Raw genomic sequence first — 17611 nt, 5'->3', positions numbered from 1 at the left:
GTCTTGTATTGCAACATTATCTGTGCAAACAAGTTGCGTTTTAGTAATGTTTAATTTATAGCCCGACACTTGACCAAATTCAGATGCCAACCGCTCAATTTCTAAGAGTGCAGTGGCCGGGTCTTCAGAACTCACCGCGATGTCATCTGCATACGCAAATACGGAGTGAGGAATTTCTTGAACAATAAATGGTCGTATCAATCTACTCTTACAAAGCATTTCAACAAAAGGATTGATATATAACGCAAAGAGTAAAGGGGAGTAGGGAAAGCCCTGCCTCGTCCCTCTGGTGATTCTTACTACCTCTGAGGTCCTACCCATTACAGCGATTTTAGCGACCGGGGAAGCGTACAAAAATAAAGTGTGTCTCAATCAATTAATTAGAATAAAACTTTATTCAGATAAAATATAACAACCATTAAAGCTAAAAAAATACCCCTAGTGTGAGGGGTGTGGCTACGGCGGCGATGTAAGCGGACGCATCTCAGGCGAGCTCCGTCGCCCCGTTGCCCTAATAAGCGTTCAAAAGCATTATTCGGGGGTTTCTTCAGTGTCCCTGTTCCCCCGCGAGGCTCCTGAGTGAGTGAAGACACGTTTAGTGGACGCTTAAAAGCAGAGGTTGCTACAGGGGGTGGCTGCAAGCTTGAAGACCCGGCTGACGGAGCACCGCGGCCATCTTTCCGCCGCGTCCCGGCCTCGCTTCATTGGCCGGCGGCGCTTTGAGTGAGGGGAACCTTGGCGACACGACCGGACACACCGAGGCAAACTCCGGCTGGGGTTGACGGTCGCGGGTCCTGCACACGGCGTAGGTGGAGCCGCCATAGACGGAGCGGCCACTGGACAGGGACGTGATTCTATCCTGGCTGCTGATCCTACGGGGGGACCCGGCTTTAGAGTGGCGGCGGGGCCACATCGGAGGTGCGGCGGACCCCGGCCGTGCGCCTGTGGAGTTGCTGACACCTGGGAGTCTGCCCTGGAGATTCGCACCCGGCGGACCCTTGCACCCGGCGGATCCCTGCTGCCTGGCGCCGGGGTGGCGCCTTGAACTGCTGCGCTGCAAATTGGCGCGCTAGAGGTATCGCCCGCCATCTTGTCCTCCAGGACGGGAGCCTACCCGTCATCCTGACTCTCCTCGCCGGCGCCTGTGTCCGGGGCGCCCGACCCAGCGGACGGTGGGAAGCACCGGTGTGTGCCTGGCGAAGGCGACTCTACGGGACCATCTGAGCAGGCCCTAGACCCCGACCCCTCCAGCACTGGAGCTGTCCCTTATGCACTTGCTGCCGCCTGGGTGGCCGTAACTACGCTCGCTGGACTAGTGTGGAGAGAGCGTGTGGCCTGCACTGCTGGTGGAGACTTCCCTGAGGCCTGAGGCGGGGACGAGAGGCCCCTCCGAACAGTGAGTACCCCTCCATCTTTTAGAGGGTCCTGGAGCCCAACTGCCTCTCGGGGGAAGCGTCTGTGGGGCCGCTGTCCGCTGGGGGGCTATCCTGGTGACCTACATCCGGAGGACCCTTGCTGCCCCGCCGCCTGAAGTCGTGGAGGCGCCCTGAGCTGCTGCGCTGGGGGTTGGCGCGCTAGAGGAGCGGCCCGCCATCTTGTCCTCCAGGGTGGGGGCTCGCTCGCCATCTTGACTCTTCTCACTGGTGTCAGGGTCTGGGGCGCCCATCCCAGCGGGCTGTGGGGACTATCGGGGAGCACCCGGCGGCGGCGGCCCTGCAGGAGCATCGGAGTGGACCTTGGCCCCCGACCCCCTGGCACCTGACCTGCCCCTTGAGCACTTGCCGCCGCCTGGCTGGCCGTAGGGGCGGTTTGGGCGCCCCTCTGCTCGCTCGCTGACCAGTGCTGAGTGAGCGTGTGGCCTGCGCCCCCCCCCCCCTGCTGGTGGGGGTTTCACGAGTGGCTAACTGATCGGCCTGCACTGCCTACTGGAGAACATACCCCCTGCGGCCTGGAGGCCCGACCTGAGGCAGGATCGAGAGGCCCCTCGAAATCGTGAGTAACCCTCCTTCTCTCAGAGGGACCGGAGATCCAACTAGGGGGGGCGACGGAGGTGGGGAAGCGGCCCGCACATCGGCCGCCTCTGTGAGGCGCAGCCACTGGCGAGGAGGGCGAGCGACACAGCGTTCCGTGTCCGGAGGGAGAACTGCCCCCATACCACTGACCGCTGACCACTGAGCTCACCCGGCGACTCCCTGGAAAGGAGGGCCTACATATCCCACCATCTGGGAGACAAGGGACGGCGTGGGAGAAGGCGCTTGTCACGGGAGTGGTTGATTGGTGGGGTCCTACCCTCCCGCTACGCTTCTACAGCACCAGGGGGGTGCCGAGCTAAAGACGACGAACGACGTGTTGGGTGGCTGGGTGCCACGCTCACGACGAACCATGACTCGCGGGAGAGGAGGCAGGACAGATCAGACGACATCTTCAAAGGACACCTCGGTGGTTACCATGTGGGGCAAGGCAGGAGCAGCGGCGTCGACTGAAGTAGTGCCACCAACGGTCGCCGACTCCCCACCGGTGACACAGGCCTTCATGTCCTCTTTCATGACAGACCTGAAGTCTGAAATAGGGTCCCTAAGATCGGAGGTGCAATCATGCGTTAAAGAACTGCGTACGGACGTGACAGAGCTGGGGGACAGAGTAGACGGTCTCGAGAAACTGGTGGACACACGCACTGAGGACTTAGAACAACTGTGGCAGAGGGTGGCAGCCCTGGAGGAGCAGAATATCGAACTCCAGATTAAGCAGGAGGACCTCGAAAATAGGCGACGCCGCAACAATCTCCGCATCCGGGGTGTGCCACTCGGAGAAGAAGGGACGGACACCATGGCCTACGTGGCACAGCTCCTGCACGAGGTGAGGGGCAACAAGGAAGCCCCCCTACCGCTTCTGGACCGGGCTCACCGAATCTTCGGAGCGGGAGGCAAGACGGGCCTCCTTCCAGACATCATCACCCGAGTGCACTATTTCACAGAAAAGGAGGCCATCTTGAAAGCGGCAAGGGACAAGCAGGACCTGCGGCATGGCGCCCACAAGATCCAAATATTCCAGGACTTGGCCCCTAACACGTTACACAGACGGAAGGTCTTTCGCCCGGTGACAGAGAAGCTGAGGGCCCTCGAGATCCCCTACCAGTGGGGACATCCCTTTGCTCTCATCTTTCGCTGGGAAGGTAAACGCAAAGCCATCCGCTCTTATAACGAGGCGGCGCAGCTGCTTAAGCTCTCGGAATCCCCGGAACGCAGTCCCACTCGCAGCAACCGCCCGGAGAGGCCCCCGGCCCGGCCAGAGTGGACCACAGTGAATCGACGCCGCCGATCTCCCCCGATGGACGTAGGCTCCATGTCTCAGGCAAAGCAGGACGTCATAGACCACATCCGCTCCCTTGAAAATGACTGCGAGGATCGAACCTTGGAGCCCCGCACTCCGTGATTGGTCCCGCTCTCATCATTGCTATGCACCTCTGAGTTGGACCGACAAGGCGCGATGGGTGGCCACACCGGGACATCGATGGGACAGTGATTATCCTAGACGGCAATGGCACGCAGCTATTCTCCCGTAGACGCCGCTGCAGTCTGCTCTTGGCGGCCGAGTGGCCCGGGCAAGGTGTCTTACGGGTTGGGGCCTAGCATTGCTGAACCGCTTACTATGATGAGACTCTCCCTACACTGCCTCCACGCTACTTGCCCCCGAATCAACCCCGAGCAGCGGGGTAGGCCGACCTCGGGGTGACTGAGACTCATCTCTCTGACAAAGACACCCCCCACTTTGTCCCCTAGGAAGTGACATTCCTGAGTACATCCAAACCCTCGGGTAGAGGATGCCCGGAACCTGGGACATTGTAATACGGCCACGTTGGCCTGTTGTGGTTCTATACTTCTTCTTTGTTATCCTCTTTCTTGCCTGCTCTATTCTTCCTACTTCTTACTCGACCTTTCCCTTTACCTGGCTCTCTTTCCAGTTGTGTGCTGTGGCGAGCTGGGGGCTGCTGGGGGTGCTTGCGCGTTTGCGGTGGGTGGGAGAAGCGAACCCCCCTTGCATGATGGGGTGGGGGATGCTGGGTGTTGAGGCGGCCTTACTCCCCTTAGTGACATGGCGATGACTATCCCCGCACCTCTCAAACTCTTGACCCTTAATGTCAAAGGACTTAACTCCCCCAACGAGCGGAACCAGGTGTGGCGCTACCTCCTTCAACACTCCCCTGACATTGTCTTTCTTCAGGAGACGCACCTCCTGAGGGGAGACACTGGACGCATGACACACCCCAGGTACCCCACACAGTTCTGGGCATCGGCTGACACTAAAACGGCGGGGGTGGCTATTTTATGCAGAGCTGGCATTAGACGGGGATCCACAAAGCCCTACAAGAGTGGTGACGGACGCTTCCTCCGGGCCACGGTACAGATGGGAGGAGCACAGTACACCCTCGGCAATGTATATGCACCCAACCAGTCGCAAGATACGTTTCTTCAGACACTTCTACGGGAACAGTTTCAGTCTGACGCACCGCGCACAATCTTAGGCGGGGACTTCAATTTAGTGTGGGACCCTGAAGTGGATCGTGGGGACACAGCCTTTAGCGGTGCGGGTGCAATGTCGGCCACACTGAAATACCAGATTACGGACTTAGGGCTAGTGGATGCGTGGAGATACCACAACCCAGGAATCTGTGACTATACCTTCTACTCGCATTCCCACCGAACGTACTCGCGCATTGACTACCTCTTCACATCTCTCGACCTGGCGCGGGACACGCTGAAGGTTACCATCTCTGATATCTCGATATCGGATCACACACATGTGGAACTGCAGTTGCAGGATCCGATGGCATGCGCCCCTCGGGAGCGACGCTGGACTCTCCCGCCGAGCGTCCTCCGAGACCCGGAAGACGTTGACAGCATTCGGGAAGCCATAGACTCGTACTTCGCCCTCAATGATATTCCGGAGACGCCATTTCAGGTGGTGTGGGATGCCTTTAAGGCCACCATACGGGGGCACATCACCTCTCTGGCGATTGCGAGGCGAAGGGCGGCATACAAGCTGGAGGCTGAGTTAGCAAGTGAGATCAAACAGGCGGAGGCGCAGGACAGGGAGCGGCCCTCGCTGGCATCCAGACGGAAGCTGGCCAATCTCAGGGGGCAGCTTCGCCTCATACGCACTAACAAGGCCGAACATTCCCTTCTTGCGTTGAAACAAAAATACTACGAAGGGAGGGATAAAGTGGGGAGACAGCTGGCGGGACGGCTGAGGGCACGGGCAGCCAGAGCTCATATAGCTACTATACGGCATCATGATGGCACGTGCTGCTGAGACTGTACAGCTCCTTCTCGGACGTGGTGGGGCCGTCCTCCGACATGGGAATGGCGGAGATCGCGCTTATACCAAAGCCAGGGAAGGACCCTGCGCTATGTGCCTCCTATCGGCCTATCGCCCTCTTAAACACTGACATGAAGATCTACACCAAGATCCTGGCCAAGCGACTAGACCCATACATGCCGGGGTTGGTGAATCCGGATCAAGTGGGGTTCATCCGGGATCGACAGGGGGCCGACAACGTGCGCAGGCTGGCCCACCTGGTGGGCAAGGCGCGACATTGGGATATCCCCGCGTGCCTTCTCTCGCTCGACGCGGAGAAGGCTTTCGACCAGGTGGACTGGTCCTTCTTAAAGGAGGTCCTCCGGAAGATGGGCCTTGGCCCCAAAATGATAGCGAGCGTCATGGCCCCGTATCTGGGACCACAGGCCAGGATCAGGGTAAATGGCCAGTTAACACCACCACTGGCGATCCACCGAGGCATGAGGCAGGGATGTCCGCTCTCGCCACTCCTGTTGGCCCTGGCAGTGGAACCCCTAGCGGCGTTGATCAGACGGGACCCCAGAATACATGGCATAGCCCTTGGGGGAGGGTCAATAAGGTGGCGCTCTTCGCGGACGACCTGATCCTCACTCTCACACACCCTCGGACATCTCTGCCGGCAGTCCACGACGTCCTCTGCCTATATGATCGGGCGTCGGGCCTCAAAATAAACCATACTAAGTCTTGGGCGCTCAACCTCACTGTGTCTACCGAGGACGTCCTCTACCTAAAAGAGGCTGTGCCCTATCAATGGGCGGAGAGCCACATTAGATATTTGGGCCTCGCCCTTACTCCGCATTTGGACTCCTGGTCTTCGGTGAACTGGACGGAATGCCGCAAAGCAGTGCTGGAGGATCTTAGGAAGTGGAAACCTCTGATGCTATCCTGGCTGGGGCGGCTCAACGCAGTCAAGATGTCGATCCTCCCTCGCATCCTATATGTGTTCCAATGCCTGCCCACCCCTATTCCTCTGCACTGTATTCGGAGCCTCCAGCGCGAGATCACCTCCTTTATCTGGGGAGGGAAGCGCCCCCGGTTCTCGCAAAAGGTCCTCATGGAGCCAAGAGACAGAGGAGGCCTGGCATGCCCCAACTTGGTGCACTATTACTGGGCGGCGCACCTCCGCTTCGTGGTGGAATGGGGCGCACGCGAAAGTGATAAACACTGGTTTCATATGGACCGAGCGGTCACGGGCCGTACCATATGGGACCTACCCTGTCTCCCGCGGGCAGCACGCTCCAGTAGTGCGTACCTTGCAATCCCCACGAGAACGGTGCTAGATATCTGGGACAGCATAGCAGTGACAAGAGGTTTGACCTCGTTTCCGTCCCCGCACACCCCGATAGCTGGGAACCCGCAGTTCCCCCCGGCCCACCGGACTCGGGCGTTTGATAAATGGACTCAAGGGGGCTGTAGAGTAGCTGGAGATCTCTTCCTTGAGGGCATGCCTAAAACTTGGAAAGACTGCAGGGAGGAATTCCGGGTGCCGCCACAGGCTAGCCTTCAACATATACAGCTACGCCACTGGACTACCAGTGACGAAATTTACCAAGCAGCTACTCGAGCACACACGCCCTTTGAGAAGCTGGCGCGCTCCCTCGGGGGCCTGAAGAGGCTGATCTCCCAAATATATAGCATACTGCAGCACCCTACCTTGGCGCCAGCGCACCCTTATCAGAGGAACTGGCAATCAACATCGGGCACAGACATCGGCCCCTCCCAGTGGAGCAGGTTATGGCGGGATATACCCAAGATTTACCGCAGCATCCCACAGAGGGAAAATGCCTACAAGCTACTTACACGATGGTACTACACCCCTCTTCGCCTTAGTCAGATGTTCCCCAATGCTTCCCCGATGTGCTGGAGGTGTAAATCTGCGACTGGTGACTTTGTGCATATCTGGTGGATTTGTCCGACCCTTGCTGTTTTCTGGAAGGAGGTGCTTAGCCATATCAAGGGGGTGCTGGGGTTCCCTCTGCCCGAAGAAGTGAACACGATCCTGCTTGGCATACACCCTGCCGCGCTCAAGGCGCTTACCCGCGGCGACTGGATCCTCACGCTCCAAATGCTGGGTGCCGCCAAGCAGCTCATTGCATTGTACTGGAAGCGAATGGAGGCGCCACCCATAGCTTCTTGGTTTGTGCGCCTTTGGCAGGTCCTTGCGATGGAGCTCCTTACAGCGCGGCTGCAGGCGCAGGCTACGCGCTTCAAGGCGGTATGGGAACCTTTAGTGCGACACCTCTGCTCTATAGAATATGCGCGATACATGCCCACTAGGCTCCGCACTCTGCACCTCTTCGAAGACGCGCTTGTCCCTAGAGATCCGGCCAGGCTGCATCCTTGACCTCCATGCGCAACGCAACTGCGACTACAGACACACACGCCCCCGCACCAGCTGCCCTTCACCATACCGCCTGTACCTGACATTCTGTTCCCCCCCCTCCATGTCCCCACTTAGGATTCTCTGTCTTTCCCACTCTCTTTCTTCCTACTTGCCACTATGGCACTTGTTTCTCTCTGAGACGGTTACGCCCCGTTGGGCAGTTAGAGACAGACGGGCTATCTGCCCTTTACATATCCTACTTACTAACGCGGATACCCTCCTGCCTGCCGCAAAAGCTTCAACACTACATCTGCAAGCCATGCGGCCGGCCCTCCTGAGAGGGTTGTAGGCAAGGCGCTGTGTTAAAGTTTGTTCTCCCGGCCGCTCTGGCGCCACACTCACAGAACTGCATCTTACGCGGCCGGCCTCGACACGAGGTTGTAGGCTTATCGCTGTGTTCAAAATAAAATAGACTTGAATACAAAATACCCCTAGTGTTACCATGCCCAGGCAACACAATACGATAGTGAATTAACGGTATACAGTCAAAATATCGAGTGAAAAATATAGAATTGCATTAATATCGAGTTAAAAATATAGGATGGACTAAATATCGAATGGACAGAATATAGACAACAAAAATATCGAATGTAATGGACAAAATATATAATGGACAGAATATAGACAACAAAAATATCAATTTTGAGGTAAGTTAATATCGATTTACATAAATATAGAAAGTCAAAATATCGAAGTATATAATATAGATCTTATATATATCGATTTTTTAATAATATCACATTTTTTGAAGTGTTTTTATGTTAGTATATGTGTGAAAAGTGTATATTTATTTTATAATTTATTTTAAGTAATGAATTTTATGGTATTTAATTTTTGCGTAATTTAATTCTGTAGCGGGTTGTGGGTTTATAGGGGAATAGGGTGGGAAGTAATTTAATTATAATCGATTAAATGTTTTCATTTTTTTATTGGTATTTATCTTGAATTAATTGTTAATTATTTTTGATTGGTAATTAATTAAATTATAATTGATAAGTTATTTTTATTAATTGATAATTATGTTTAAAAAAAATCTGTAGCGAGTTGTGGGTTTATAGGGGAATAGGGTGGGAAGTAATTTAATTATGATTGATTAAATGTTTTAATTTATTTATTGGTATTTATCTTGAATTCATTGTTAATTAATTTTTAATTGGTAATTAATTAAATTATAATTGGTAATTTATTTTTATTAATTGATTAATTGATAATTATGTTAATGTTATTAAAAACATATCTGTGGGTTTATAGGTGAACAGGGTGGGAAGTAATTTAATTATAATTGATTCAATGTTTTAATTTATTTATTGGTATTTATTTTAAAATTAATTGTTAATTAATTTGTAATTGGTAATTAATTTAACTTATAATTGGTAATTAATATTTATGAATTGATTAATTGATAAATATGTTAATTTTGTTAATTTATTTACTGTAGCGTGTTGTGGGTTCATAGGGGAATAGGGTGGGAAGTAATTTAATTGTAATTAATTAAATTTTTACATTTATTTATTTATTGGTATTTATTTTTAATTAATTTTGATATTGTTTTTCATTTGCTAATAAACTAATTGTAAATTGGTAATTAATTTGTTTTACTGGGTAATGTTTTTAATAAATATTTTGTATTTGTATTTTTTTATGATTAATTATATTATATGACATTGGTAATTATTTTTAATTAATTTGTAATTGGTATTAATATATATATTTTTTTATTAGTGTATGAAGTATTTACTTTCCCTACTGTTGCACTCACTGGAGTGGGAATAATAATTTTTACCCCTACGCTATCCGACGCTTTCCCTACTGTTGCACTCTCTAGAGTGGGAATAGTACTTTTTACCCCTACGCCATCCAGCGCTTTTCCTACTGTTGCATTCTCTGGAGTGGGAATAGTAATTTTTACCCCTACACTATCCAACGCTTTCCCTACTGTTGCACTCTCTGGAGTGGGAAAAGTACGTTTTTACCCACCCGCTATCCAACGCTTTCCCTACTGTTGCACTCTCTGGAGTGGGAATAGTAATTTTTACCCTCCCACTATCCATCGCTTTCCCTACTGTTGCACCCTCTGGAGTGGGAATAGTAATTGTTACCCCTACACTATCCAACGCTTTCCCTACTGTTGCACTCACTGGAGTGGGAATAGTAATTTTTACCCTCCTGCTATCCAACGCTTTCCCTACTGTTGCACTCTCTGGAGTGGGAATAGTAATTTTTACCCCTATGCTATCCAACATTTTCCCTACTGTTGCACTCTCTGGAGTGGGAATAGTAATTTTTACCCCTACTCTATCCAACGCTTTCCCTACTGTTGCACTCTCTGGAGTGGGAATAGTAATTTTTACCCTCCCGCTATCCAACGCTTTCCCTACTGTTGCACTCTCTGTAGTGGGAATAGTAATTTTTCCCCTACGCTATCAAACGTTTTCCCTCCTGTTGCACTCTCTGCAGTGGAAATAGTCATTTTTACCCCTACGCTATCCAACACTTTCCCTACTGTTGCACTCACTGGAGTTGGAATGGTAATTTTTACCCTCCCACTATCCAACGCCTTCACTACTTTTGCACTCTCTGGAGTGGGAATAGTCATTTTTACCCCTACGCTATCCAACGCTTTCCCTACTGTTGCACTCTCTGGAGTGGGAATAGTACTTTGTATCCCTACGCTATCCAACGCTTTCCCTACTGTTGCACTCTCTGGAGTGGGAATAGTAATTTTTACCCCTAAGCTATCCAACGCTTTCCCTACTGTTGCACTCTCTGGAGTGGGAATAGTAATTTTTACCCTCCCGCTATCCAACGCTTTCCCTATTGTTGCACTCTCTGGAGTGGGTATAGTAAATTTTACCCTCCCGCAATCCAACGCTTTCCAACTGTTGCACTCACTGGAGTGGGAATAGTAAATTTTACCTTTTCCGCTATTCTACGGTAAAAATATTGTATATTTTGTATTTGTATTACGTTCATATATATATATATATCGTGCACACCGCCGTCTCGCCTAGCTCTGGAGTAGCAACCAGCCAAGGTAAGGACCACTCGGACACGGACCAATAAAGTTTCTTTTTCTTTTAAATTTATTTAGTGCAGAAAATGTCCATGACGTTTCGGCTCCACAAGCCTTGTTCACATGACAATGTTTGTTTGTCGGTGTCCACCTTTTAAAGTGCCAGTGATAATTACATTGATTACACGTGTAAGTGTTTTGAGCATGGACATAGAAAACATACTTCGTTGGAGTTTTCAACCAATGTATCAAACAGGTAACTTATTTCATATCAGTAAAATACCAATAATGCTCATAGTACAAAGGACAAATAAATGTAAGTGAATAGATAATAAATGACTAAAGAGATAAGGGGTTCAATCCATAACATTTAACATCCGTATATATATATATAAATAATTGTACAGACAAATGGATTAATTCATCCTGCCCTATTCAGGCCTTGGTATCTGGGTAAAATACAAGTATTTGCTCAAGATTGCAGACACAAATTTTAAGTCATTTTAAAGTTACATCTCCAATGTACCATAAACTCCATTGTAAAGTGTAGAATACACATGGTCATGTTGGATACACAATACCGTTGTTACTGTCAATAATAAGATAAAGTGCAAATGCTTATTATGGTATAATACCAAATTGTGCAAATATGCTCATTAATTTTAGAAATTTCAAACATGTGTAAAATAGCAAATAAATGTGCAAAAACCGCCATGTGTGCAAAATGCGCAAAATTCAACTATCATCCAGTTGTATTGACCAAGTATCTACACTGATATTATTTACAAAGGAAATCCCTATATAAGGCATCAAAATACTAAAATAAACAACTGTATATCCATAGTATTAATGTTGTATTGGTTGAGTAAATAATCCGGGGTAAAGCTTAGAGTACAGCCTGCCACCCTGTACCCTGTTAGTTTATATCCCCATTTTCCAAATAAAGAGACATGTTATTTTCCTTAGTCCTGCTCAATGATCATAAGTGAATAAAATACGGTGTCTAATATTAACAGACTGACTGGGAATAAAGACCCACCACAGTCCAAATATTAAATATAAATGCCACCACCTAATCAAATAATTTCACCTATCTAACAGCTACTGCAATTTATTAAAACTTCATCTAACCCCCACATGGTTCTTCCACAGAATCCCCCAGCCGGGTGATTCTTATAAAAGAAATCCAATATGGAGAGTCCCTGCTAGTTCTAACTGCAATTACATTCTTTATTTTGTATTACATCAAGGCAAACATGTATATAAGTCCTCCGTTACGTTAAGGCCCATAGGTGACTTGGTATTAAGAAGTAGAATGTATTAGTCTCTCTATATATATTAACAAATACATTTGTATGTTTTTTTTTTTAACTTACATTAATTAATTATTAATTTTAAGGATATTTAAGTATTTTAAGTATGTTTAAGTTAATTATATTTATTATTTCATTAATTTTTAATTACTTTAAAGCATTTTAAAAAATTCAATATTTTGACCAACTATATTTTTGACAATGATATTTTTGATTCGATATTTTTGTACTTACCTGTTTGGAGATAGGGAATTCAATATTTTGGCATTCTACATTTTTTACTCAATATTATGGTAGTTCTATATTTTTGTCATCGATATTGTTTCAGTGATCCGAATTAACAAAGCAAGGAATTAGGTAAAGGAACAGCAAATTTGAAAAACGATCCCACTTCGAAGCATATTCCACTCCCTGATTGCAACACGGGCTATCACTGTCTGAATCTATACTTTTTCATAAACAGAGTAAATATCTAAATGTAAGCCAGTGATAAAATTGTGTTTGAATAGAGCAAGGGGAATTATTGCAATAGCCTGGGCCCGAGGATGCAGTAACACTTTGGAGGGTCAAAACCTCAAACTACCAATGAAATATAGGAGTGTCAAATATACTGGGAACCTTTCGTCTATATATGACTCACAAAACCTAGTATAACTCACGAAAGAGAGACTAATACATACAACAGTTGAAAAATGTGCAACATTGTTGGGGGTCTTCTCGTGGGCCTGGGCAGGAGTAAGTGTCCGAACAAAATGAATTGTATATTTTACAACATTAGTTTATGCGACACCTTATAGGCATGATATTTTTTATAACCACAAAGTACAAAGTACAAAGGATCAGATCACCTGCCATCACTAAGATGAGAACATCTGGGGATATTTTTTGATTTTGTGCATTGTTTTTCCTTAGATGATGGGTCATAAAGGCTATAGGGGTGTTTGTAGGCATACCAGCTTGCTAAGATAAGCGCATTGGCGCCAGTATATTATTACCAAAGCAGTATTATGATTATCAAACGTATTTACCTCCCACAACAGTGATCTAAACCACATTAGAACATTGGAATGTTGGGTGGGCCAGTGAAAACATTGGAGTGTTCCGGGCTTCTATGGCTTCAACATTTCAATGTTTGTTCACACCTGTTGTTGTGAGCAAAAGGTCTCATGAAGCCCGAGGGGATTTCAATCCCCTCTCTCTCCATGAGTCCTTTGTTTTACAAATTAGAACATTCTCCCCTCCGGGGGTGGACTGCTCTAATAGCCTTAGAGACCTCCATTGTGGTATCTACCGGTCATTAAATGCCTGCTCCCTTGTTAAAGGCCCTTGCCTTCGGCTTGCGCTATTAAGGCTGGAACGGGCATTTAATGGACAGTAGAGCCCGTTATAGCGGGCTATAAGGATATAGTATCCCTTTAATACCGAGTCGGTGCCGGCTCTAGTGTGAGAGAAAACAGGCAATTGACTTGAGCGCCAGAAGCAGGCAGTGCAAGTTTAAACATTCAATTAATAACTATTGCTGTTGGAAAAATGTGTGCCATCACAAAGATGTCGCTAAATTAAGTGGCCGGTGCAAATGTTACTTGCATCATGTCAAATGTGAGCAGTAACATGCAATACCAATGGTGATTTAAAACACAAATTGCTACCCACTGCATAGAAAAAGTTGCCTTTTTTACTAAATAATTACATAGAAATCTAAAGGTTTTGCTACTAATAAAGTTGTTGTAATATAGTCGTTCGCTATAACATGAACCAATTGTAAAGATGAACAGACCCTAGGTTGATCACATTGCTTTTACTGAAGTCTGGTTTAAACTCCAGGATCAGATTAGTGGCCTCTAGAAGTTTGCTAAATTGTGTTTAGTACTACAGTGCCTAAAAGATCCCCACTTACTGATTAGGATCACTGTCTCTGTAGGGGATGGGACCATAAAGGTGGCTGTCTTGTGGTGAGAAATTCAGACTTGTAGGACTGCCCTTCAATACCAATTTACATATTTTATATTATATCTAAAAACCTCTAAATGCAAAAGCTTATGGGGTGCTGTATACTAATGAAAGATACAAACAATGAAATATGCACATCCACACTACAAACAGAAAAGAAAGAAAATACAATGTGAATGATAGAAATGGGGATCTCTTTTGGCAGTAGTATGCACCCTGTCCAAGTAGGGACCCTTTCTTCTAGTCAGGGTAAGGGAGTTACAAACCCAAAATAACCCCTGCTCACCCCCTTGGCATCTTGGCACGAGCAGTCAGGCCTATCTCAGAGGCCATCTGTAAAGTATTTGTACGCAACACACACAGTAACAACACTGCAAATGGACACCACACCAGTATAGAAAAATAAACAATCTTCATCTAAACAAAACAAAGCAAAACAAAACAACAATCCAACATACAGAACTCAAAATATCACTTTTTAAAGGTTTAAGCAATTGTATCCATAGAACTCTGTAGATGTTGTGCTTTTACACAAAGAAGCTTTGGTGCGTCAAATTTCAGAAGGAAAAACAGCCACAGAAGAGGAAAGCGTCAGAAAACACAGTGATGCATCTGTTTTTGAGTACCTGGGGAATCGTTGCGGCAGTTCTGCTACACCCAGGAGAAGTGCTGCATTGGTTCCGGACTGTACGGAGAAGCAATGCGTTGAAATCCATAGACGGTTCTGGTATGCAGGTGATGCAGTGGAAAACTTAACGCACAGGTGCGATGCACGGAAATCAGGATGCGCTGGAGGTCGTTGCTGCAAACAGCACTGGGTCGATTCTTTCAGCCGCGTACGGGTAATGCATCAATTCTTTCAGTAACACAGCAGCGCCTGCGTCGGAGTTAGAGAGATGGTCTTGGACGTTGGAGACATGGTGCGCTGAACCTGGCCTGCAGTGGTTCTTCGAGCTGTGAACAGGCATTGTGTCCATTTCTTCGGTCGCATGGCATTTATTACATCAAAACTTCTCCCACGTGGCAGTAATGCGTCGGAAAAACAGGCGCAGGTAGGGAAATGAGTCAATTTTGTAGTCTTTTGCAGCAGAAACAACCGCCAAGGACCCAGAACTGGAATTAGCACCACTTGGCAGGTCAGAACTCCCAGTAGTGGCGTTCAGAGATGCTGCAGGTGAAGTCTTTGATGGCCCTGTGACTTCCAACAGGAGGCAAGCATACACAATTCCTCACAGAACCTTGAGAAAGAAGGATTCAAGAAAGCAAAGTCCAGCCCTTTCACTTCCCACGGACAGAAGCAGCAACTGCAGACTAACCCAGCAAAGCAACACACAGCAAAGGGACAGTACTCCTCCTGACACCTCTTCAGCTCTTCTTCTTTGCAGAGTCCTCAGTCCAGAAGTGTTCTAAAAATGTAGAATTACAGCTCCAACACTTTTACCCCTTTTGGCCTTTGAAGTAGGCATACTTCAAAGGAAAGTGCTTGTTGTCCACAATATCCTGCCTTGCCTTGGCTCCAGACACACTACAGGGAGGCAGAGACAGCATTGTAATAGGCCAGGCACAGCCTTATTCAGGTGCCAGTGACAACCCCCACCTCTATAGCACAGGAAGGCACATCAGCCTGGTGATGGGACATGAGGATATGCATGGCACACCTTAGCTCCCTTTGTTTGACTGTCTATAGTGAATGCACAAACAACCAAGCTGTCAGTCTAAACCAAACGTTGATTTTCCAGGCAGGCAGAGGCACAGGATGGCAAAGCAAGACCATGCTCACCTTCTAAAAGAAGCATTTTCAAACACACAATTTAAAAATCAACTTCAATAAAAAAGTATTTTTAATTTCTGGGCTCAGGGAGCCCAAATTCCAATTCCCTATCTCTTCCAAATTGAAAGTTACACTTGTTAGATGTTACAAGGCATCTCCAATGATAACCTGGGGGAAAGCTAGCCCTAGCAATAGTGAAAAACGACATTGGCAGTATTTCACTATAAGGCATGTAAAACTCATCAGTTCATGCCCTACCTTTCACATACACTGCACCCCGCCCATGGTGCTACCCTGGGCCTACCTTAGGGGTGCCTTACATGTAAGAGAAGGGAAGGTTTGGGGCCTGGCAAGTGGGTGCACTTGCCAGGTCAACATAGCAGAATAAAACTGCACTCACAGACACTGCAATGGCAGGTCAGAGATACGTTTACAGGGATACTCATGTGGGTGGCACAACCAGTGCTGCAGGTCCACTAGTAGCATTTGATTTACAGGCCATGGGCACACACAGTCTGAGTAGGTTTACAAGTGCCTCCATAAGTGTGTCAGTCAGTCTGTGAGTGACTGCATCGGTGTCTTACAGGGTCTGTGAGTGGGTGTGAGAGTGTCTAAGTTGTTCTGTGAGTGGGTGCATGAGTGCCTGAATGTGTGCTCATTCTCTGCTCATTTTCTGCCCATTTTGTGCTCACTTCTGACCTTTATTTTGTCTCATTCTACTCGTTCATGACCTTTATTTGGCTCTTTCTGATTGTTTCAGTCATGTGAGAATGAAGTCTGACATTCTCAGTAATACATGTACATCCAACAAGGACAGAGACTGTCAGTTGATTCCTTTGTGTTCTACTGCAGCCTCCTAGAGTGTTCTAAAGAACAACTAGAGCGCTAACAGTCCTACTTATTACAAAGGTATGGCACACCTGAAGCCATCTTGATTGGAATAAAGTGGTAACTCTTAAAACATTTAATTTAAAAAGGAACACAATGAGGGGGTATATTTTGCCATAAAAAGTATGATTAGTGCTGCAGAAAGAAAAATTAGGGCACATTTTGAGTGTCTTCTCAAATCCTCTTCTATTTCATTAAAAAATTCTGACATGCAGTCTCCCAAGATGGCCACCAGAGACAAAAGAGCCCAAATGTAGCCCACATATCACCCAGATGTAGCCCAAGTATAGCCCAATGGCAGAATGTCCGAGAGTGTTCTAAAGAACAACTAGAGCGCTAACAGTCTTACTTATGACAAAAGTATGGCACACCAGATGCCATCTTGATTGGAATGAAATGGTAAGTCTGAAAACATTTAATTTAAAAAGGAACACAATGAGGGGGTTCATTTTGCCATGGAAAGTATGATTAGTGCTTCAGAAAGACAAATTAGGGCACATTTTGAGTGACTTCTCAAATCCTCTTCTATTTCATTAAAAAAAATTCTGACATGCAGACTGAAACATGCATTTTGAATACCAGCAGCAGCCTTCCCTGGTGAGCAGTAGCTGTACTAAAGTGATCTAATGAGCAACTAGAGTGCTAACATTCAGAATTTATGGCAAATGTGTGACACATCTGAATGCCTTCTTGATGGAACCAAAGTAAACAAGCATTGAAAATGCAATAGATCTCTCCCTCGTTTAAGTTAAAGCCATTCTGTTTGTAAAGAGGTGACTTTTTAGCTTTGCTTTTATTAGTGTTTTTAAAACTTTCATGTAAATAACATGCATATGTATGCATATATGTATATGTATGCATGCATTTATATTTGTATTTATATAGATATGCAGATTATATATGTTTATATATGTATGTATATATATATATATATATAT

This window comes from Lissotriton helveticus, chromosome 1_1 (assembly GCF_964261635.1).
Source record: "Lissotriton helveticus chromosome 1_1, aLisHel1.1, whole genome shotgun sequence".
In the NCBI taxonomy this organism is placed as follows: Eukaryota; Metazoa; Chordata; class Amphibia; order Caudata; family Salamandridae; genus Lissotriton; species Lissotriton helveticus.
Note: the sequence above shows the minus strand (reverse complement) of the source record.